The sequence below is a fragment of the Condylura cristata genome, unplaced genomic scaffold, assembly GCF_000260355.1.
Source record: "Condylura cristata isolate star-nosed mole 26May11 unplaced genomic scaffold, ConCri1.0 scaffold00002, whole genome shotgun sequence".
Taxonomy (NCBI): Eukaryota; Metazoa; Chordata; class Mammalia; order Eulipotyphla; family Talpidae; genus Condylura; species Condylura cristata.
Genome location: NW_004567103.1, coordinates 7,211,456 through 7,233,959, shown reverse-complemented (window position 1 = coordinate 7,233,959; position 22,504 = coordinate 7,211,456). Strand labels below are relative to the sequence as shown.

The window sequence follows — 22,504 nt, the reverse complement described above, 5'->3', positions numbered from 1 at the left end:
GAGCGGGTGGCGCGCGGAGGCCCAGCTCCGGCCAGCACCAGGCCCTGCTGCTCTGGGCTCCGAGGGGGGCGCACGTGGGCCCCAATGAAGGAGAGGGCGGGGGTAAGCAGATGGCCACCGGGCGGCTGTTGAAGCTCCTGACCCAGCACAGGAATGGTTTTGAAAGTTAAAGATCAAACCTCCAGCCTTACATGGGCTCTGGAAAGGCTCCCAAAGAATTGGTTACTGTGGAATTTGAGCTAAATATCTTGGAGAGAAATGATGCTCTAGAACATGGCACTGATACATGTTAAAATGTGTAAGTGTATCCGCTGCTAAGAAGGGTTAGAGCAAATTTGTATTGGGAAAACTTTGTTGGAAAGAAAGCAATTTGAGTCGAATTTAGAGCTTTAAACAACAACAACAACATATGAATGATGTTTTCTCACATGCTCATGTTCTGACCTTCAACCTAACCTAGAATAGGCTCCTGGTCGCCCTTCAGAGAAGCATGGTAGCGGCCATCTTACTGTAATGGTACTTTTCCTACATTCCTACTAAAATAAACAGGGGGTGACATCACACTAGCCACTGCGATTTAAAGACCAGGACACTTACCTGAGACGAATCATTTGGTGAACCCCAACTCATTCTGTAAGGAGATGGTTAAGCCCAAACAGATCGCAATTCCCTTCATGTCCACTTTATTAAATTACATGGCTTTCCCTTATTGAAAAGCGTTTTAGGCACTTAATGTGCTGATTAATAATTTACATCTCAAGTGATCCTAAGGCATGATTTTGTTACTTACCTATTGATCAGTCAATCAGGACTTTCCTTCAAGGAGAAGAAAACCTGAATATTTATGATGAAGATGAGGAAGACACTCCTTAGATAATTAATATTCATTGGTAGTTTATAAGCTACTTGTCATTTTTTTTCTTTCAGTGAGATTTACGAAAGTATTAGCTACTATCTAATTTCCCCTCAAAACATTGCGTTACAGCTGGAAAGGCAGCAATTTCTATTACATCAAAGTATGTGGAGTTACCTATATACATTTAGGCATATGTGAAATAAACTTTGAAATTATTTTAAAAACTTGAATTAAAGTTAGCAAGAACTTATCAATACTTCAAGAATAATGATCCTCAACTTGGAAGATTGGGCCCACAGAAACATTTGGAAATATGTATGGGGCTATTTTGGGTTGTCACAACTAGGGGATCTCCTAATGTCGTGTAAGTAAAGGTGAAGGGTGCTGCTTAGATTCTTATGATACACTCTCAGCTCACCAGCATTACCTCCAACATAGGCAGCCCACACTGTCTGTAGTGTCAAGTTGGCCAATTCTAAGCTGATCATTTATTCAGCTTCACAATTTCTCCCCGCCGATTGATTTAGTTTAAGTACAGACCAATTATTTAGAATACATTGGAGAGAAAAAAATACTTTAAGAAAATGATTTTATTCTCAAAATACATAATAGTGTGAAATTAGTAGAAATATCATTCTAAAATTGATGGAATTTTCCGATTTTCTCCCTACCTTTCAGATCCTTTGGGGGATCCTTAACTGTTCCAGCTGGCAGCTCTACCAATTAACTAGAAAAAGTATATGTAAAAGAAATGATTAACTAATGAAGTTATTTCAAGAAAAATCCATCTGTTAGAATCAGTCTATGTAAGATAGCGCAGATTTCTCCATCTGATTCCAACATGAGCTTTTTGTACTTCTAAAACAAAGCCTGTATCTGGGAAAGGGATCCTGCTCTTCACAGCTCTCAGGAGCCTGAGGCTTGATTCCTTTCCAGGTGTTATTAACCATGGATCCGCTCTTCAGAGGAAGGCCCTTCTCTGAGCGACTGGTATGTCAATATTTTACTTTCCATAAATGGAAAGCAGGGCAAGCGTTCTCTAATTACATTTAACTCTGCAAGAAAATAGATTCTATCAGATGCTAACAAAATGATAGGATCCTAGAATCTCCCAGTAATATGAAAGGGGAATCTATATATTTGAAGTCAGTGGTAGTCATTTTTAAAAATCCTATTCTAGAACCAGCAGATATAAAAAACCAAAAGCAAGAAGTAGATGCCAAATTTCGGACAACTGAGAGTTAGTCTGCTATTTCTACTGCAGCATCTGGTGATGGAATTCTCCCCTCCCCCTTTTTCACATAGAACCATCGGCATTCACTGATGCCATCGAGCACCACAAGAGGCAGTCGTGTGGCTCTAGTGTCTCCAGAGACTCAATGATTATTTTTCCCCATCTCAGGAACAAAGGTCGATACCTCTATTATCTACTCTACTCTAAATGTGACAAGGCTGCACATGCAGGGGGTTCTTTGGTTTGTGGGACTTTTGATACCAAACTAGAGGACTCTGTCTCCAAAGAGACAGCTTTTGTCCTTAGTTGCTTGCACCCTTTCCATAACTATGCAGTAACTTCATGGCCCTTGCCTATCCCGAGGGGAGAAATCACTCTTTTGATGATTGCCCAGCCAATGCTAGACAAGGTGAGTCCTAGCTTCTCTAATAAGTAACCGATCCCTTCAAGCAAGCAAGCAAGCAAGCAAGCAAGCAAGCAAGCAAGCAAGCAAGCAAGCAAGCAAACAAACAGTAACTCCAACAGGACCCGTGTAACATGCAGCCTAACATCACCTCTTTTTCCTTTTAGATTAGGGTTCATGTGTAGTTGATAGAATGAGACACTTATCTCTCAAAATTAAAAATACAACCATTTTCTGAGAGCATGTTGGCCTATTTAATTATTGCTTTTTTTTTTTTGAGCTAAAATTTCTTTGCAGGATGATGAGGTTAAATAGAGTACACGTAAAATTCCTTGATTTTGAAAATGCATGTGATTCCTTGTTTAATTGGGACTGTGACATTGTTTTTCTCATGCAGTTTCTCTGAGGATTGCAATATAGAATCACTGAAGAAGACATAATTTCATAAATAATTGCTCACCTTTCTGGGGGAAGACTGCAGCTGTCTTCAATTGATGTAGGCAGACGTGTTTATCGCCTGTGTTTATATTTTCTGGTTGCTGAATCTTTTAAGCACAATTTTTTTGTCAGCAATTTAATCAGCAATTCTCTCCATTAAGAAGAAACCCCCTGCTTTAAATTTATAAAAGGCAGAAACGTTTTCAATTCAGAAGTAAAACTACAGTGGTCTAATTTTTTTAACCAAGGTTTCCTCAGTTATATTTAATTTTATACACATGAAATATACCAGGTTGATATCTTTATCTGCTGTTGATATACCTCAGATTGAAAATTCAATTTATAATTTTTATTTAACATCATAGTTTGCAACTCCTTGATGTCTGTAAGTAACTCATTATTATGTGTAAGGAAGGAGTTCTGTGAGCGCCTTCCTTCAATCTGGCCCAACATTTCAGTTAAATATAATTTAGAAGGCTGAGACAGGGGCTTGTTATCCCTAGAGGTGATGTCCATATGAGCTCAACCATTAAAAAGCTTCGAGACTTTGAGATGAGTCAGTTCCTCCTTTAAGCCTTCATTTTCTCTATTTTTCAAATGAAAATATTAAATGGTAAAAACTGCATCTCTTCTGGCTCTGTTGTTTGAAGTATCTTTGGATCACTTGATGATCTGAAGCTCCCCCACCAAAGGGCTGGCTTCCTGACACTGAACTTAATTCCCCAGTAAGTCCATAAAACAAACCCCTCATCCTGGTTTAGAGTCTATATCCTTCACATAGTCTTTCTGACATGATTGTCCATGAGTAATCTCTCCCTCACACCTGCAGAAAGCCCTGTGCTTCTGTGTTGGCATGTGTCTTCATCTCACCCACTGTCAATCTTTATTTTTTTATCTTATTTTCCATTAGTACAAACAGCCAGCGAGGACAAGGCTACACATTTTTATCATTATATTTTACGTGACACCTAACGCAATATAACCTTCCCCAAATTTAATGCATGAGAAGTATTTATTGAACCTGTTGACTTAATAGGCCCAGTAATTTGAAGTCAAGGAGACAAGAGCCATTTGAGAAATGTTTGACCATTAAGTGGGGGGAAAAAAATCAGATTCTATGATTAGAAATTTCCCTGCTGAAATCAATATAGTTATTGAGCCAAAAAGGGAGCTATGCTGAATGCTGAATTCATTGGTTCTACTCTCAAGTACCCTGTTTAAAAGAATGTCCATTTAATTCTAAGTTGATTTATAAGGGGAAGGAAATAAAGACTATGGCCATAAAGCATTTAAACGTGGGCCATTTTGTGGATGTCACATCATCAGTTTTTGTACAAATGAATGAGCTGTGAAAATTGATCACTTCCCAACATTTAGAAATAGAAAGACACATTTTTAAAAGACAATAATAGAGACCAACATTATAAAAAAGGAATTACTAAAATTGAAAAGTAAAAGGACTGAAAACATTTTCCACTAAGTCATTTAAGCACCTCTTTGGCAGAAAGACACTGCATTAAACCAGAAACCAGGAGCTATTGTTCTGTGACTTGTGGTTTTGAATGTATGTGGTCCCAGGTAAAAATAAGTTTAAGTAGTAAAATAGTTTAAAAAAAAAAAGTTTTCTAGAATCCAATGAATGAGTGGCAATTCCAAATGGAATGTCTATGGGGGGCATTGTGCTTCTCACTGAAACATACTCTTCATTGTGTTAGCTGACGGGACCTAGATTAATTAAATGTTCCACTCCTGGTAGGATGACCAATCAACAGAAGAATCTGGGCTATTACTGTTCCCAAATGAAAGGAATAAGAATACTACAGGGAACCTAAGAGGAAAGAAGGGGATATTAGTAGCAAATAGATAGATTTTGATGCTAAATATCTATCTAGCCAGAACAGCTGGACTTCTGGGGACAATGAAACAATGGAAAATTTCAAATTCAGAATTCTGTAATGTTCTACTGATAACTGATGGTGGAGGAAACCTTTTCTCCTACATTTCATTGAGGTTGAGATTTCGTTCTATTTAATAAGATAGCATTTTATAATTTTTTGCATCTATTCTCTTGTTATAATAGACATAATATAATTATTTCAAGAAAGAAAAATGATAGAAAAATAATCATTAGACAGAGTTAGAAAGTGTATGCCACTGTGTATGCCAACCTTAGCTCCTCCACAATCGCATAGGTGGGAATTCCAACCTTTTCCCCCGTAACAGATATGAACATTCTAAATTCCCAAAAAACAGAGGATGTAAAAAAAATAGAGATGTTAGCAAGCCCCAACAGAGTAGTGAGGATGGAAATGTAAAGCATTGCACTCTTTAAGTTATCATATTCTGAATAGCAAAGTTGCCTCTGTATCCACAAGTTATTTTAATTCTTTGATTGATTAGTTATTAACCACTTACCAATAATTAATGGCAAGAGAGATGTGTCAAGATGATGAAAGCCTTTTGTCAATGCTGGTCTAAGTGAAATTTAAAATAAAGAAATTAAAATAGATTGATTCACAGTGGTCCTGCTTTGATTGATTGATAATCCCACTTGAAGCCTACAGAATTTCACTTTGACTTCTAAGCTATGTTTTGACTTCTAAACCAAGATATGTTTATGATCATTAAAAAGAAACTATGATAAAATGATCTGTTCATATGTCAGCAAAGACAGCTTGATTCTAAAGCCAGACATGAGTCTTCAATCCCCTTTTGTGGTCCAATGCATGTCCTGTATGTTCTGAATTGCTGTCTCCATCTTTTGCCCCTTCCCTTCCTTTCATTCTTAATTTCCTACAAACTGGAATATCTTCCTCTGTGTTTACTCCAAAGTCAGACAGGGTCAGCTAATGACAAGTGGCTCTGACCTCTTTCCTCTCTTGGTTCTTTTAACCTTCATGGAAGACCTGATCTTGTTGATTGCTCCATCTGAAGACATATCTTATGGTTTTCATGCAATATGATATATTCATTTTTTTTTGGGAGTCTGATCCTTCTTGCTTACTTTGGAGGGATTTTCCCTCTCTGTTTACATACTAAAATCTTTTCTGATATGTGACTAACACGGGGTTGTGTTCAGTGTTTAAATATTTGCTTTTCTTACTAAATTGTCAAGACACAATACTAAGTCTTTTTTTATGGCAATTGACATATTTGATGGCACATCCATGTTCAATATGCATTTCTTGAATGGCTAAATAATAGCTATGCAAAAGTGAGTGGCTGTGTCTCCCACCTTTACAATTGAAAGGCAAACTTTTGAGTGCAAAACCCAAATATTTTATTTATGTCCACTGAGCCTACCACTGAGTTCCCCATAGTCAGCTTGTACTTGTGGCTTTTTTGGTTTTGTAAATGAGCAAAGTCTACTAGAATTATTATGCTTACTAAGTGTTGACAATAACTGAATTTTGCACAGAATGCTCACATCAACATTAAAGGAATGCAGGACCCAACTTCTTCAAGGAATGTCAGTGGAACCCAGGTTTAGATATTTTTATATTAAATGGTAGGGAGGAATCAGCTCACTACTGACTAAAGAAGCCAGGTAACGACCAGTCAGGAAAATGAATGCAAAAGCTGGTAATGTAAATGAAACATTTTCTAGAAGAGTTAAAGTAGGGTCCATGAGGATAAGCACAGTATAGATTTTCACAGAATAGTTCTAGAAGAAGCAGTAGCATGATACTATTTTATGTATAGAAAAACTAAATTGTACATGGTATTGAATACAGTCCATTTACTGTTCAATTTTCAAAGATGACAGGATAATGAAAACATTTTTTCCTATTTTGTTTTTGAAATTCATTTGTTGTCTTCTACTCTTAAATTTACTGCTTAAATAGTACAACTTAAAAATACTGGTGAAGGATTTGAAAAGCTCACTATAATGGACGGTAAATGGAGGTCACATGAGCTCTATGTATGAAAGAGGGGTCACGAATGTCTTTGGTTGAAAGATAGATTAGCTACGTAGAAACTTCACTTTTAGGGCAAGTCAAACTAGCCATGTTTTTTTTTTTTTATTGATTTAATAGGATTGTTATGAAAAGTTAAAGAAAGCCATGTCCAGGTAAAGACTTGTAAACTGTCATGCAAGGATAAGAGATGATTGCTTAACTTTTAGAGATCTGTGCAAAGAATAAATATTAAATAATGAAACAAGGTCAAAGCGAATTAAAATTTCAGATCCCATCTTGTTTGCACAGCTCTTTCTTCAGTTAAGCTTAGGTAAAGGATTTGACATCTTAAGTGAATCATTCAAAGCCTGATGTGAGGAGAATAAAGCGTGGAGATGTTATAAGCGGTCTCTGCTCTGAGGGAGGCAGCCTATTTCAAGATGGCCGATGATACTGAGGCCTTGCGGGTGGAGGGGCAGCTCACCAGTGGGGCACAGCTAGCCACTTTTGCCCTGTAAATAACACTTTGTATAGCAAAGAGGTGCCTTCCTTGTGCAAACCATTGGGCAGTGTGACAATGTGATTGTGAAAGATGCTTTAAGAGCAAAAGAAAAAATTCAGTACAATTGGGCTACTGATTGCTTCTCAAATACAACAATAGCTTTTTTTATGGGGGGTGCAATGACTGGTCTTTTAAACTTATTTTTATTGATGTACATCAGTTTACAGCACTGTATATGATTTAGGAGCGTAGGTCAATACCTCTGCAGTTGTTATCACCCCACACCCACTACTAAACCATGCATAATCCTCCAGCACGGCTCATTCGTACTCTCTACTCTGGGGTTCCCACTCCTCCCTTTCCCCTCTGGTAGCCTCAGTTCTGCAGTGATAGTTCTAGGGTTTGTTTTGGTTTAGTTCTGTCTACCCCTATGTTTTGTTTCTCTATTTTCCTCATTGATGGAAATCATCTGATATTAGTCTTCCTCCTTCTGACTTATTCCAAATAGGATAATCCCCTCCAGTTCCATCAGTGGCATGAATTAATTTCTTCTTTGCAGCTGGGTAATATCCCATTGTGCATGTACACCACATTTTTTAAATCTGTTGCCTGGTGCATGGAATGTTTCCAACTTGGCTATTATAAACAACACTGGAATGAACATGGCAGTGAGTAGTCTTCAAATTCATGTTTTTGCATTCTTTGGATAAATACAGAAAAATGGGGTTATGGGATCATGCAATAAATCTATTTTTTAAATATTCTTACGGAACTGGGATGCAGGCCAGAGGTGCAGGGACAGTGAAAGTATTCACTAGAGACAGAATGGGGGCCAGAACAGTCATACTGAGAAAGTACAATACTGAGGTGAACAGCCTGGAGCCAGGAGAGGTCTGTGTCGTGGGTCATCTCCCTGGTGGGGAATCAAGCTTGTGCTGAAGAGTCTGCAGCTCGTTTCGCAGTGCTGTGCTTTAACCTGTTGCACCACTAAGGAGGGCCCATAGCAAATCTATTTTTTAATATTTTGAGAAACCACCATACAATTTTCGATTGTGGCCAGACCAGTCTACAACCCACCAACAGTGTTGGAGGGTTTCTTTTATTCCACACCCTCACCAATATTTGTTGTTTCTGTTTTTTTTTCTTTTTGACATGGGACATGGAGAGTGAGTGGTATCTCATTGTAGTTTGTATGTGTATTTACTGGATGATAATAATGAAGATTTCTTCATTTGTCATCTGTATATCTTTTTTGAAGAAGTGTCTATATAGCTTTTCTATTTAGTTGATTTATTTATGTTTTTTTTTTCTTGAGTTTTATGAGTGGATCTTGGATACTAGCCTCTTGTTGAATATGTGAAGTAACCGATATTATAAAAGAAAACCTGTGTCTAAAAGGTGTAGGTATTAGCTGATTAAGTAGAAACCAAAAAGACCCAAAAGGACTAATGTTAAAAAATATTTTCTCTGTACATGGAAGACAGCTGAAAAGCTGATTTGTGAGTTTTTTTTTTTTTTAAAGATTTATTTATTCATACAGAATGGGGTACAGGCCAGAGGCTCAGGGGTGGCGAGAGGCTTCACCAGAGACAGAGTGGGGAGCAGAACAGGCAGATCGACAAAGTACACTGCTGAGGGGAGCAGTGGGTGGGCCAGGAGAGTCTGCCACGCCATGTGGTCACTTCCGGGGCAGGCAGGAATCGAACTCATGAGGAAGTGGCTTTAGCTTATCAGTGCTGTGCTTTAACCCGCTGCGCCACCAGGGAGGCCGTGTGAAATGTTATTTTTAACCAGAATCAAGTAGTGTCTTTTCTCCTTTTAAAGTGGTTAGTCAACATGCAAACAAAAATTAGTTTTTGAAAATTTCAACATCAGAAGTTATTTAAATGTTATATAAAACATATTTACACCCATGGACATGTAAACCTCTTAACTACAGATTAACTTGTATAAGTGGGCAATACACACAGAGTCCATTTCTAATATTATTCATAAACTTAAGGTAACAGATAAGAATTTCTGCTGAAATACATTATAGTCAATTTTCTCATTTTTGTATTAACTTCCATGGCTTTCTCTGTAGTCTTTATCCAGATGCTAATTAGGCAGAGGTTTCCTTTCACATCAAATTTTAATATTCACCCCTCGTAGTTAAATGAAACCTGCAGCATGAAGCTTCTCCACTTAAAAGCAGCCCTGACCTACTTCCCTGTGAAATCAATAGAAGACTTAACGCGACTCACCAGTGGCTGACATTTAAGGAGACCTGTTTGGAATCTGTATTGGTATAAAATGTGTGTTTTCCTGGGATTTGGCATTCTTTTCTTGCTGCATTTTAAAAGTTCTAAGACTAGAGGAGGCTTTGGGAGTTTTGGGGTCACAAAAGTGAAGCCATACTTGAGTTTCATGCCCCTGGAGGATTGTGAGTTCACATAGTCATCTACAACCGTGATGGCTGCAAATGAGCAGAAACCCCTCAGTCTGGGACCTAAAGAAGGGAAAGAAAGTTAAGAAAGACACCCACTTGCATCCAGTATAACCACAAAAAGGCAGATTTGAATCTGTCAGAATAAGGTCTATGAACACCTTTGATCCCAGGCTTTTGAAGGCAAGAACAGGTAATATAAGGCGAAACATTTAGAAGATGTGCATATTAGATGCCTGAATTGGAGCATGTGAATAAGAACAAGAATCAAAACCAACAAAATGTAGGAGCAATAGTCATCAGGATGTAGGTGAAGAACTTCCTGGGTCTCTACCTGGTAAAGACCTCAGTAAGTCATGGCTGTGCCTTAGAAGAGTCATGTTCAACGCTTCACATAATAGCCAAACATATCCAAAGAGATTCTTCAATTGCTTGAGCCAAATTATGTTGTGTCGGAACACAGTCTGAAATGAGCTCCAGCTCCCATAAGCACCCTTGAAATATTAAGATATCTCTTAAATATATTTTTATTGATTTTGCTTCTGCGTTTATTTGTTCATGTCTAACTGTACATAAAATACCATTTGGAGGAATCTATCTCTTGATAAATCTGTATCTATCTACCTCTTGATAAATAGATAGGTAGATCTCCAAAAGTGATAGGAAAAAGTTCAGATTGTTCTACTATGATTCCCAAACACCATTTCTTTACCTATATTTTTCAAGAGTTCAGTAAGTTCAAACCACCAAGAACTACAGTAATGTATAGATTTTGTTCTGTGACTATCAATTATATTACCTCTAAAAAGGGTACTATACACCTGCTTTCCTTAGTTTTCTTATGGAACCTTAAAAGCTATGATATCGGGTCCTCCCTGGTGGTGCAGTGGGTTAAAGCACAGCACTAAGAAGCTAAAGCCACTTCAGCATGAGTTTGATCCCCGCCTGCCCCAGAGGTGAGCCAGATGATGCGGCAGACCTCTCCTGACCCACCAGCTGCTCCCCTCAGCAGTGTACCTCAACCATCTGCTCCCTACTCTGTCTCTGGTGAATCCTCTCACCACCCCTATACCTCTGGCCTGTACCCCAGTTCTGCATGTATAAGTAAATAAATCTTTTAAAAAAAACCCAAAACTATGATGTCTGTGAACCACCTCTCTCCAATATAACCATTAATAATTGCAATTTGAACAATGCAAAGTTTTGCATTTTCTTTCATAGATGTTAAATATTCTTATTAACCTTTATGGTGAAAGGAATATCCGTTGTAGCATTTAGTGTTTGCTTCAGAACTTTTATGAATGTGTTTTCAGAATTACATCTTGCAGGAAGAATGGAAATGATTTTTCTTCCTATGCATTAATATTTTTAGTGCCTGAATGCTTCTGTTTCTTTTAGAGAAGATTGAAGCATTTTTCCATCTGCCTGTTAAAAATGATTTGAGTCTTAATTAAAGTTGATTGCACCTGTGCATATATTCCGCTACCCACACACCTCCCACCTACCGGTGGGAAGGCTTGTCTTTCCGTCAGACATTAGATGTGGGAAATATGATCATTAAAAAAAAAAGGCATAGAAAATAGACAACACTGAAAAGAATGATGCTTTCTGGCTCTCGTAGTGTGGCGACTTTTTAATCTTCTCATGTTTATTTGGAAGTTGATTTAAAAATGTTAGTTTTCTGCCCTAAACTACTGGCTTTATCCTTATTTATAAGGCAGGTAAGCTGAAGAAGCCGAGTAAAATAATCAAAATTCCACATTCTCACCTCCCTACTTACTGGCTGCTTGTGTGTGTTCTTAACTTTGCTAGCTCTGTCTTTTGGTATTTATGAGGATGGGAAATGATCCTGACACACAGAAATACATAGATAGTGATCATTGTAAAGCTGGATGTGGCCAAATATTTTCCTTCTCCACCTTTCATTTTTTAAAGAAATTCTAATCAATACTAAATTGAATAGCTCCCAGTATTGACTCTTTTTCTTTTCCTTAGGTAAAAAGGATAATTAAAATGCTTTCAGCTAAATTAAGGAAAATCAGGGAAATGAAGGACCTGAACAATCCAAAAAGAACAATGAACAGTGCATTAAATGGTGCTTTACACTTTTCCATTAAATATCGAACATTGGTTCTGAGCCCTGGCTTTCCTGCAGAAACTTTCAGGGAGATTTTAAAAATTGCCAGTGCCAATACTCCACCCAAAATAATTTAATTTAGTGGTGCCCAGGCTTGGATAGTTTTCTTCAAATTGCCCAAGTGTTTCTAATATGTAGTTAGGACTGGGAACCTTTAAGATGTAATGTATCCTGGTACTCATCAGTAGAGTCCGTACTTGAAGATTCTTGGGTCCAGATGACTCATTTAAAGATAAGCAAATAAAGGCTCAGAAGGAGAATGCGATTTCACCAAGGCCTCACAGTTAATTAGGGGCGAGGTCTGAGCTGGGAATTTCAGGTCTCACAACCCCTAAGACAACTGTTTACGGTGCACTACCCTGTGGCAGGGACTTCCCAGATCAGGCGTTCAGAGGTGTGAATATTACTCATTTGGTTTCTTAATTGCTGATCTGAATCCTTGTTTCACATTACTAGCACTGTGCTATGCCCACCAAGAACGTCTAAGCCATTTCCATAAAAACGTGGCAATAACCCATGAAACAGCAACTTAGACTTTGATACCTACTGCCTGATAGTAATTTCCTAAGTGCCTTAACTCAGTCTTGATTATACATAAAAATGTTTATTTACAAATCTGGCCAAGATATAGAATATCTGATAAGCGGGGATTGCTGTGTTCTTTCTAGTTGTTCTCTTTCCTTTTATTCCAAGGGTCATTCTGACATTGCTTCCTAAAAACCAGATGGAAACAGAAATGGTAGCGGCAGTAGCAATCTACTTTTTTTTTTTCATATAGAAGTAAACATTAATTTATATTCCTTGCATCTGATGATAATCGGTCCATTTTTTTCCCCAGTGACTTCAGTGAACAGTGGTGCTTGCTCAAAAGCCAAATCCTCTTGACTATCGCGCAAACGGAACCTCAAATTATAGGCATGGCTTCTTTATTCTTTTCACACCATTGGTCCCTTCTCCTTGAGCTTGGCAGCATTTCTTCTTCATTTTGGCTGTGAGAGCTGGCAGCAGCACGCAAGGGTGTTTTGTATGTAACACCATCCCCTTCTGTCCTCTGGGAAGGCGTGTGCATGACAGTCTTAAAACAGGCCAAAGGTGTAGTTGAAGAACATGAGCCTTCAGAATGGGATACATTCTTCAAATTTAATTTCTGTAATACATTTAAGCAAACATGAATCTCTTTTCACTTTAAGCAGAGGACACAAAGAATATGATTTTAAGGTTTTGGCCCCTTCGAGATGAATGGGCTAAATTACTTATGTGAAAGATGAATACAAAGGGACTTAGCAAGTAAGAAAATAGATCCACTGTCACACAGATGGCTGCCATGCATTGCCAGAGACAAGGTTCCCAAATAAATTTAAAGATATTTAAATCAAATTTAAAGATCTTTGTCTTCTTCCAGCACTGCTGTGATAAAGGTTCTAGAGAAGGAAACTGTAATTCCTTATGTCCATTCCCTGTGAGAACCTTTCCTCAAGCTCCATTTTTGGCTTATTAGCTTTATGCTAATTTGCTGCCTGGCATCCTGCTTAAGACTCCAGTGTCAGGTCTTTATAACTACTGGCCTACCATTTTGGAATTTTCAAAGGATAGAGCCATCTGAAAACATCCAAAGTCAGAGCGTGTGTCTGACCCAGCTTATAGTGAATTCATAGTGCTAAATTACTGTTCGTCGATCTTGTGAAATTCTATGTGTTCCTTAAGAGATTGATATCAGGAGTTTCTCTACCCAATACAGATTTAGTAGAAGGAGTAAAATGCATATTCGTCAGGTCTTCAATATGAAAGAAAGACTAAAAGCCGACCATTGGCAACAGAGGGTGGCAGAGAGCTGTGGGAATAAATATTTAATGTGCTAAATTATAGGGTGGCATTTGCATTTTTATTCACTATTTTGAAGTAAAAAGGATTGTTGAACAATAAAGACACTTTCTATAATTACATTCCATTTTTAATATGCAGAGAATTAACTCTGGGTTCAGGGTAGTTATTCAATGGATTCACAATATAACCTTGTCTGGTGTTTCTCTCTCTACATTTGACATTGGATTAAGACCAGACAATGAGGTTGGTTAATAAAAAATGACTTTCTTGTCATTGAACAGATGATAGATTTGAATTCCAAAAAAAGCGACTTCTTCTTGGAAATAGTCACACTTTCATCTGCATTGGATGCAAATAGTAAACATTATTTAAAGGAAAAGTTTTGTTACTCAACATTTCATTTCTGTATCTTTGCATTTCCGTCTGTACACCCTATTAAAAAGGGCATCACGGTTGATGTCACCAATGTTGACATGGTGATGTCTGGATTCTCTGGGTTTCATGGCCCAGAGAAACAGCCACAGCAGCTGTGCTGCCACTGTGTCTGTGCAAGCATCTTTCCATTTCCCTTTTCATAGTAAACCTGTTCTTTTAAAATGTAAAACAGGGCCCTCACTGGTGGCACAGTGGGTTAATGTGCAGCACTCTGAAGCTAGCTGTGGCCACTTAAGTGCGAGTTCGATCCCTAGCCAGGGAGGTGACCCACATGGTGAGGCAGACCTTTCCTGTCTTCTCCCCTGCCCCTCAGCAATGCACTTTGTCAGTCTGCCTGTTCTGCTCCCTGCTCCATCTCTGGTGAATCCTCTCACTGCCCCTGCACCTCTGGCTTGTACCCCAGTTCTGTATGCATACATAAATCTTTTTTTTTAAAGATTTATTTTTTAAGGATTTATTTATTTATTCATACAGAACTGGGGTACAGGTCAGAGATGCGGAGGGTGAGAGGATTCACCAGGGACAGAGTGTGGAGCAGAACAGGCAGATTGACCGAAGTACACTGCCGAGGGGAGCAGAGGGCGGGTCAGGAGAGGTCTGCCACACCATGTGGTCACCTCCGGGGCAGGCGGGGATCGAACTCATACGGAAGTAGCTTAAGTTTGTTAGTGCAGTGCTTTAACCCGCTGCACCACCAGGGAGGGCCCACATATACAAATCTTTGAAAAAAAATGTAAAAAAAAGATGATGCTGGTAGACCTCTGACCTGGATACAACCCTGCACACACCTTCTCTGGTCCTTTTTGAATATTTTTCGGGAGGATCTCCCTCTGATACTGATGGCATCACCAGCCTCTGCTCCTCACTAAGATGCACCGACTATGTAGCCTGTCACGCAAAACCCTCCCTAGTCTGTTGCAACTTGTGTATGTCACGTCCTTACCCTTTCTTCCCAGTCATGAAGACTTCTTCCAGACAGGTTGAACTCATTAAGGAGCCCAATCTTTGCTCCTTTCTACTCTTCTTTTGCAAAGGTTTGAGTTGCTTTGTTAGCCTGGCAACTTATTATTAGGTGGGATCAATTTGTCCAGAACAGACTGAAAGCAAAGCTATAAGGTCAAATTCGGAGTCACTGACACAGGGGTTACTGGGGCCTGGGGTGCAGCAGGAGGGCAGGGGAGAGTGGTGTCTCCTGATAGCACAGCCCTGGCATCCAAGCGCTCTTCCTCATGATAAAGGTCCGATAGGAGGGGATCATAGTGGGAACCCCCAACGTGTGGTGTCCAGGCCAGCCATTTAGTGCTAGAGGGGGGCACTGTGTTGTTCAAACTTGCCTCAAATAAAAGTTGAAGCTCAATTATACTATCATATAAATAGCATCATAATATTTGAGGTCTGGCAGGTGTGACATGGCACTCATATTTAGAAAACTAGGAGACTGCAGAAAGAGCAGCTCAGTTCCTCACTCGAAGTCCAACAAATCAATAGTCCCATTGCAGCTTTATTGTCTAGCTGCTGGCTATTTGTAGTGCCTCACTGGGCTCTGGTTTCTTTATCACTTAAATGAGGTTTATAAAATCATGTAGCTCCGACTTAGCAAATGTTCTCCATTCATTGCAGGTTTCCTACCTCAAAATCTAGAATGTAGCAGGACTCTGGGTGAGTTTGGATTGTCATCACAGAGGGCACAGAGGGCCCCAGACATGTGGCTTATACAACAGCCATTTCCTCCTCAGAGTTCTGGAGGCCAGAAGCCCAGGTCAACGTTTGGCTTCTCCGGGTCTCTGCAGAGACCCCCATGTACTGTGTCTGCACATGGCCTATGAGTGAACACCAGGCTGACACTGTCCCTTAGGGGTCAGCAGTCATAGAGAGAAGGGGACCCCCCGTAGGACCCCGTTTAGAAGCCCTTTCTCTGAATAAAGTCACATGTGGGCTTAGGGCTTCAGGACATGAATGGGGGTGGGGCATGCACAATTCATTCCCTAACGTTTGGGAATAGGACCTAGAGGAAAATAGTAAATGCTTGGGATTTTCAATTTCATACTTGGTTTTTCTTTTTTTCCCCAAATAATGTTTACAAAATATAATGGAGAGTGTGAATTCTAACCCCAGTTCTGCCAGCATCAGACTAGGATGCTCAGGGAGATTTCAAAGTGCATATGTATAATGGTAGATACCCTTGAGATTCTTCTTAGAATAGGAAAAAAATTCTAAACACACGCGCACACACACACACACACACACACACACAACCCAGAAAACAAAACAGAATGCCCTGGGGAGTAAGTTCAATGGGCTGCAGATTTGATCAGCCTTCTGAGCATGCACAGTGATTCAGGATGGACTTGAATAAACCTTCAGAGAACAAGTCTGTTTAGCTTATTTAGTCCCCATTTCTAAACTTCGTTGCCTATGGAAACATTTTACTAATTCACACCTATAGCCAGCCTCCTGGCAGTTGTACGTGTTCGTGTTATGAAAAACTTGCCTTTACTTATAGAAAAAACTTAACACTTTGGCTTTGAGGTTTCAGTGACTCTGTTGGGTTTGGGGTATAGTAAAAGGGGAAGCTGGACTGCAAGCACATTTTTAGAATTTGCTGTTGATAGAAATCAAATGTAACTAAATGGAAATTCTGGAAGAAGCCAGCCAAGCTCCTGGGCCCGGAGCATTTTCCTGTTTGGAATATATGGAGGACAAAGGAATACTTATAAGACTGGAACACAGTTTCTTGGCGATCCAACCAGAGCGATCTGTTACACATTTCATTTACTTTTGTCTCTATATACAATATTCAATCCTTTGTTCTCTTCTGAACAATGAAGTTGTCTCCCGAGGGATGCCCTGGGCATCTGGCCCAAGGGCCCCTCCCTCCCTTTCCCCTCTACCTGGATCCTCTTCCTCTTCGAAGCCTCTCCTCAGCTGGCCATGTCTGCCAAGTCTCCTGACTGCAAACATGGAAGTCAACGTTAACCACTTTTTCACCATTGTTTTAATTTTTTAATTATTAATTTATGCATACAAGAGCTGGATGTAGGCCAGAGGTTTTTGTGTGTGAGATGATTCACCAGAGAAAGAGTGGGGAGCAGAACAGGCAGATCTACTGAGATACACTGCTGAGGGGAGCAGCGGGTGAGGCAGGAGAGGTCTGCTGTACCTTGTGGGACATTTCCTGTCTGGGGAAGGAACTCATGCTGCACTGGCTGGTATAGCTTGATGCACTGAGGCTTTAACCACTGCACCACCAGAAAGGCCCCTGGAATTATAATTTAATCAAAATGTCTTGATCTCTCCACAAGATGTCTTGACCTCTTCACTAGGAAAATCTATCTACTAAAACATGCAGATAACACCTTCAGCTTTTAACTCTCTGCACACAATGTTTCATTGTGTTCTACCTGCTCTCCCTGACTGCCTTAGCAGAACTCAGCAGTATCTTTTCTGGAAGTGTTTGTCCTCCTTCTGAGTCAGAGCCCCACATGAGCTGAGGCCCTGATGCTTCCCACTACCCCTTATAAGGCTACACACTGACAGAGCCTGGGGAACATGGAATGCACAGAGGGCACTCAGGCGGTTGGCTGGGCCACACAACATACTGCCGGTGACTGTCCAAGCCTCATGCCCTAGACACGGATGCACTTTGTTACAACTTGTGTGCTGAAGTGCCTCAGAGATGGGTGGGTGTGATCTATGCCATCTGGACTACAAGTGATTTCTCCCAAACTGCATATGAACTGTCCTATTAATGAAATCCTGACATTTTCTAAAAATGTATTCTCAGCAAATAAGGTAATTAATCCTCTTTCCATAAATCCAGTCAAAAAGAAACAAGACTAAATTTCATGCTGAGACTGTTTACTCACAGAGCCCTGAGTTCAAATCCTAATCTCTCCAGTCTTCCGCCTCTAACCTCAGGGGTTTATCCGGATGGCCTCTGTCCCTGGTACCTTCCTGGGGGAGCTAAGCCAGGTGCGGAATTACTGCTTGTACTGAGTCAAGTGCAGCATCTCATCCGCTGCTGGCCAGTGATTCCACAGAGGCAGGTGCAACTCGGCCACTGGTATCCTAAGACCTGTTTCTTTCCAAAGTAAAGGAAACACACACCTTCCTTTTTGCGGAGAGGTAAAACCAGGGCTCCTATTTAGTGTGTCGCCCAGTCAGGTGTTGAGAAAAAGTTGGTTCTGGGTTTGCCAGTGAGCCACAAAAGATCATCACTGGTTGTAAATAACTCCCTTGCTTCATTTGTTGTGTTTAGTTCACTGATTTGTTTGGAAAGGAAATTCAGTTACACTAAAATAATGTCTCTGAAGAACATAAACTACTCTGAAATATAAAGTAGAGTTGTATTTGTGAACAGATACACCTGTTCTCTGATATTTTGCTTTTTGTAGGAGCTGTGATGTCATAGAGTATAAAGTTATAGACTTAGAAGGATACTTAGAAATAACTTATTTGAAATCTATAATTTTATCTGCATTATTTCCTCAAATCCTCAAATGTTTTATTAAACTGAACGGAGCATGAACTTCGCAACTGTGGTGTCTCAATCCCATTCCAGGGTGTTTTATTGTTTCTGGGAAAATATTTTAACTTATTGTTAATTTTCCTTAATATGACTAATATAATCTAAATTATTTTATGGTAAATAAATGGTGCCTATTTTCTAGGTGCCTATTTTTCAAGAATCATATTTTTTTCTATTATTTATTATGATTTTGTTCATTGCTACTACTTTGGATGAAAGCATTTGGAAAAAATTGGAAGCCATTTGTCTTGATTCAGTTAATAAATAAACATGAAAGTTGTTTGATTACTTCTGAAGCACATCCAGTTCTTCAGTTACAGTTTTTTAAAATATTTATTAAGTACTCAATAAAGATGTATTTATCAGTTCTACAGAGCATTTTTATTATAACAAGAGGGAAGAAAGACCCATAGCTTGCTGAATTCTTGTACCATATTTGGCAACTTTGCTAATCTCCCTGGCCTTCATTTTGTTGTGCCAATAAAAAACATAGTGTATTAGAAACTCAAGGACTTTATTAATATTTAGACTATTTTACAGGAGTGAAAATGAGAAATATTATCTTTTAAAAACTGCATTAGGTTAGTCTAACTGTTGGAACAAACAACTCCAACACATCACTGGTTCAATAGTGATAAGTCATACCGTCAATTTCATGTCACAAGCCAGGACCTATGTCATAGGGCAAACTGACCCGTTAGCAGATTCAGCAAAAGCTGGTGATTGTCTCCACAGTTTCTGGTCAGCTTCCACCTACTGACTCTTCTAGCACCTGAGACCTCAAAAATTCCCAATCAGCAGGAGGGGAAAACAAGACCATGACGATTTTGTGGGAAGGTTAATGATGGCTGTCGTCTCATGGGGAGATAGCATTGGCAGCAGCACAGATGGAGGAAAGACGACTCAAAGCTCAAGGAGGGAGAGAGAGAGAAAGAGACAGAGACAGAGAGACAGAGACAGAGAGACACACAGAGAGAGACTGACCTTTCTGGAGATGCAGCGTCTATTTCCTGGCCAAGTCCATATTTATTTAGGGTCAGATATGGGGATGGTGGGCAAGTCTGTGGAGCAATGTGTGAGAGGTGGGGATGTGGACTTGCGGTCGGGGGGGAGGTCATAACAGTCAGGCACAAGCTTGGGGGCAGTGAATAGGGACAGTTGTCTGGGGAGCTCCATTGTTCCTGCTGATCAAAATATCCTATCTCCAGCCCCTATTTTCACATCACTTCCTGTCAAGTTGGTCTTGCTGGTTGTGCTAACCTGGCCATAAAGTTGCCTGCTGATTTCAGCAGATATCCTCATACCAAGACTTGTCCTGGTGAGAGGCTTCTGCCTGACTATATTTTAACTTAACCAGCAAGAACTCTGGGTGATGAGCAAAATCCCCTGAGAACAAGGGGCCTGGGGAATCCACAGATGGCCACACCCAGAAATGGCTAATCACCTGTACCCACATTCTGAAGACCAGGTCTCAGCGATATGACACCTCCTCACTTCAAGGCCTGCTGGGAAGAATGGTTTCATGGATGTCTGGAACAAAGAATTGAGTGAGCTTCCAGCAGTCTCTGACCACAGGTTCTCTTGGTTTCCTTGTTTCGAGAAGAAATGAAAATATAGATGGAATTCTTTGAGCAAAATATCTCTTATAATTCTGTATTAGTAGAATCTCTGAAAGTGGTACTAAACTATGCCAATCCTCAAGCTGTACCTAATGATTTCAGCAAAGGCTTTTAAGGATGGGATAACTTGGCAGAATCTGTAACCCTCATATATTTTGATAAAACGTGAACACTAGATCATCTGAACATTTGGCTGAGAGTTTTGAAAGACCAATACAGCTTTAACATACTAATCATTTGTATGCCCTGGGAATAAGTGTTATCCCTTACCATCATGCAAAAAGAACTGTTGGATGGATGTTCGCATGTGAGCTCCAGTGTGCCCTCTGCTGAGAGGTGAAGGCTGCAGCAGCCAGGAAATCTGTTTCTTCATTACAGCTATGCTAATTGTCATCATGTGACACTGAGTGAGTTGGATAAAGACTCAGAGCTGTTTGTTCCTTTATAGTGATTAGGGTTAGGTTTCTTGGAATATACTGTCCTGTTTCAATTGCCTCCTCTATTTTAATATTTGATGAATTAACATGTCTCATCTGCTTTATTAAAACCCAGGTTTTACCGTGTGAGCTTTCTTAACACAAACCTGGACTTGACTTTCATTCTCATTTTATTTGAAATCATGGGATCACCAAACACTGAGCTATTGTTCTTGATCTCTGTATACTTGGAGAGAATTCATCCCTTAGATGTTGGGATTGACATAACTGACCCCAAATGACAGGGTTCACATAAGAGAGAAGCAATAAAAAAATAAAAAAAAATAAAAAATTCGCCCCTGCTCTCTGGTGCCCTTTCGTTGTGGAGACAAGGGAGCCTTTGGCTTTTTTTTCTCAGGAGGCCTGGGGGCTGGAATAATAGAGGTGCAAGGAGAGGAGCCAGTACTCACCTGGACTTGTAGGTAAACCTCATCAGGCTTTCTGCCTCTTTCAGCTCCAAACGTTGCAGTTTTAAAAGATCCTGTGACATGCAATTGGAGTCCAAGCCAGGATGCCAGGGAGTGAGAGTTCTGGATTTGTATTCTGAAAGAGACATGACCAAGGGGATACAGACGCTCTCCTTTGGATTCTGAAAGGTGTTTGCTTAAAAACAGAAATAGATTCATTCTGAATGGCCCCAGAAACAGGACTACCGACCAGAAGAACATGGGTAGCTTGGAGGGCAGTGATTGGAGCTCTCTCTAAAAGCTTTCTAGTAATTGCAGATGTTCCCAGGGCAGCCAAGCTCTCCCAGGAGTGGAAACAGCCCCTACAGGCACTATATCACCGAAAGTAGGACACGCAGACAGCAATTCCACACGCACGCACCTTGCTTTCCCGAAGCTGTTGCAGTTCCGATTTCCAAGGTCTTTTTCAATTCTAGACATTGATAATGCAGTTTCACTCAGTGCCTCCTTTAGCATTTCAAATGTGCAGTCTTTTCTTCCTAATTAATCGGCCTTGATCACCTTTCATTAGTTTTATTGTTCAGCAGTTGAAATAGAATAGAATCTTCGATCCTGCTGATTATGCCAATATGAGTGGACAATTCTGAAGCATTCTTTCTGTCCTCAGGAAGCTCAAACACTCATCAACAACCTATGCTTTGGTCTCTGTATTGCCAGACACAATTAGAGTCCATATTTTGTAGCCAAGGGAACCTTATGTGAATGTGTGCCATTTCAAGAACATTAGTCACAAACCACAAACATAAAAGCCTCTTGTCTAAATCATCTGAATCATCTAGGTGCTCATAGAAACAATTAAATGACAGGACAAATTAATCCATTTAAATCTTGCAAAAACAGGCAAATGGAAACCTATGTTCCTGTAAAATAAAGGGTGTTAATGGCTATATTTCCAAATAATACTATTTCCCCCCCCCAGCAAATCGTTTGTTTTCTGGACTATTGGTTGCAGGTCAATTAGAAATATGGACAGCTAATAGAAAATAATTTTGGCTACAGTAACCAACTCCTGTTGAACCATAGGGTGCTTGGTTCATGCTGTTGCCCGTGTGTGGGGTGTAGTCGGAGAGGTGGAGTGGCCTGCAAGGCTGTGAGCTGTGGCTTCCCAGGCATTTGGAAGGTGATGTGAAGGGAGCAATCTCATCGAGTGGGGTGACGCTTGCATGCATCCACTCATTCCTTCTGTTCTCCCTGGTGATGCTGATAGTGACACCGACCTGATAATGTGCCCTTCCTTCCTGAGAAGCTCACAGTCTAGTGG

General features: G+C 39.9%; 1 protein-coding gene across 2 annotated transcripts in view; it reads left to right on the top strand.

Moving 5' to 3' along the window:
• The window catches only part of NYAP2 (neuronal tyrosine-phosphorylated phosphoinositide-3-kinase adaptor 2), a 193,960-nt gene that overhangs the window by 146,962 nt on the left and 24,494 nt on the right, over window positions 1–22,504 (top strand). The window lies entirely within an intron of this gene.